This window comes from Mus caroli, chromosome 1 (genome assembly GCF_900094665.2).
Source record: "Mus caroli chromosome 1, CAROLI_EIJ_v1.1, whole genome shotgun sequence".
NCBI lineage: Eukaryota > Metazoa > Chordata > Mammalia > Rodentia > Muridae > Mus > Mus caroli.
In genome coordinates this window covers 103960635-103963492 of record NC_034570.1, presented here as the reverse complement: position 1 = coordinate 103963492, position 2858 = coordinate 103960635, and the positions used below count along the sequence as shown (strand labels likewise).

General features: G+C 32.8%; 1 pseudogene; it reads left to right on the top strand.

Moving 5' to 3' along the window:
• The window catches only part of LOC110295909, a 26722-nt pseudogene that overhangs the window by 22371 nt on the left and 1493 nt on the right, over positions 1–2858 (top strand).

Sequence of the window (2858 nt, the reverse complement as noted above, 5' to 3'; positions counted from 1 at the left end):
TGGTCTACAAAGTGAGTGCCAGGACAGCCAGGGCTACACAGAGAAACCCTGTCTCGAAAAACCAAAAAAAAAAAAACCAAAAAAACAAAACAAAATAAAATAAAATAAATAAATACATACATACATACATACATACATACATACATACATACATACATACATACATTTGGCCTAAGATATAGAAGTAATATTTGGAAAATATAATATTGTCTGTTATTGTTTAAAATAACCAGTGTTGCTTTTTGGTTCCTTGAAGAATATCATTGGAAATAATCACTGAAGAATTTGTTTGTTAAAGTTTTTATGTTTTATCACATTTTTTATAAGGCAAAAATCTCAGAAACATTCTTTTGGAGATACTAAAACAAGACTCGCTCTCCTGAGAGCTTTGGCCCTCAACTATCTTTAATGTTCCCTAATTACTTTCATGGACATAAGAAGTATTTCTTTAGATATTATAGATATCTGAGACTCAGTCTTGCCAGTTACTGTTTATCAAAAATTCCAGGTAGAACTAATTCTCCACTCCCTCCTGACTTCTTCTTAATTGCTAAATGCCCCTATTCTATTTTACTATTACAATTTTCAATACTTGCTCAAATAAGGAATATATTAAATATTCTCTGCTTCAGTAAATGCTATTTCATTTCTCTGACTTGTCACCTTTGCTCCTAACACATAGAAACTGTTGAAGAAAGTCAATCCTAAACTATAAGATTCTGTAAAACATTGACTGTGACTTTGAAGTTAAACACAGAGTTCCTTGCCAAGTGGAAATTGCAGCTTTGCATAATGTGGCACTAGGAGAACACACTACATTCTGAATTCAATGTCTATAACTTCTATCTCAGTATAACAAAAATGATGAATAGAATGATTTTTGGAATAAAATCTTCCAACATTTTCAGAGATTTGAAAGAAAATGACAGGGAAGTTTTGAATCTTCTGCTTCATGTCAGAATACTGTTCAAACAATTCTTTTCCTTCTTATTGCTACAGTTTATTCCTTCTTATTGAAGTACAAATAACTTCAATTCCATGATTGAACAGCGTATAGATGACACATATTATACCTTAATAGGAAAAGTACCTATAGCGTTTGCCTACTGCTCATGTTAGGATTAGAAGCTTGAAAACTCAAAACAGGAGAACTGGAGGTCACTATTTTACCACAATGGGACTATGCTTTAAAATGTGGTCCTACATCATGAAACAAAAATCACAGAAGCCTGTCGAATTCTTTTGAAATCTAGAGTGTAATAGCCTAAAGCACTAGTGCATCATAGTTAGGTAAATCTAGTTGAGACTGAGACATTGAGAAATGCTAAAAGGACAATAACATAGTATAAAAGCTGAGGATGCTGGATTAAAGATATGAATCAGAGACAATATGGGCATGTGACAATCTTGGACAAAGTCAGTAATATAAGGTCTTAGGATCCCGTGGGGGATCCTGTGTGGGTCCTTGCGGGTGTCCAGAGACTCCCCGGGCCAGGAAGGGTTTTTAGAGTATGTCCCTTAGAGGAATTTTGTATAAATATAAATATAAATACAAGTATATCTGTTCATAGGTCTAGAGGTTTCTCCTACATTTGTGGCTTTATTTTCAGGTATTTAGATTTCTCAGGGAATTTTAATAAAATTGAGAGCTTTATTCTTTTGGACAATTCAGTTGTTCCTTGAGTTAGCTCTGATTGCAAAACTAAGGCAGGAAAAATGATGTTGAAATAGCACAAGTATTTAGACTCTCAAAACTCACCTGCAATGACATATCTCCTCCAAAGCCAAGCATCCCAAGCCACCCAAAATTGTATTGCCAACTGGGGAACAAGTATCTGGACATCTGAGTTTATTGGGGGACATTCTTATTCAAATCACCATTGGTACTAGCATAGCACAGTGAGTGACATACTTTTAAAATATATTTGTTTTGGTTTTGTATACCTTGGTTTTTTTGTTTGTCTGTTTACTTTGTATTTTATTAATTTAGTGTCTCTGGGTCTAGCAAGATGGATTAATAGTTAAAAGTCCTTGTTCTTCTTCCAAAAGACCTAAATTCAGTTCTAATTACAAATAAGGTAGTTCCCAAACATCTGTAATTCCAGTTCCTGGAGATTTGATACAATCTTCTGATCTCTGGGCACTATACATGTAGGAGACAAAAATACCTATATTTTTCCAAAACCTCACATAAATCTTTTTGACAAATTTTAAGAAAACAGAAAATTTATATAGTTCTCAATTTGAAACATGCTTACATACCCTTGTGGAAGAATACTTGGCAGATGAGGTAGGATAAACAAGTACTTGTGTCCAATCTTGGCTGTATAGAATCTGTGGTGTTTTGTTTGTTATGTTTATTTTATACACAGCCCTGCTCTGAAAAGGAAGAAGGGTATGCTGAGTGCATTGAAGTAGTCTTCTCCAGTTATATTTGTTTATTTTTGTTGCTTTGAAAAAATTAATTTTTATAAAATATTTATTTGATAAATATTATTGTTTATGCATTATGGTAAGTTTTCATATATTATATTGTCAACTGATAATTGAAATAACTCTTTCCTTCAAATTCTAAAACCATTGATTTATTTTTGAAACAATGAATGAAATATCTAGAAAGTAATATTAAAACGTAGAAAAGACTATGTTACATGTTCTCTCTCATCTGCTGTTCCTAACTTGAAATACTCAGATGTAAGTATAAAACAAAATGTCCTCAAAAAAGTAAGATATGAAGAGATCCTGGAGACCAGTCTTGAGGTATGTAGATATTACGAACAAAAAAAGAAAGAAAGAAAGAAAGAAAGAAAGAAAGAAAGAGAGAGAGAGAGAGAGAGAGAGAGAGAGAGAGAGAGAGA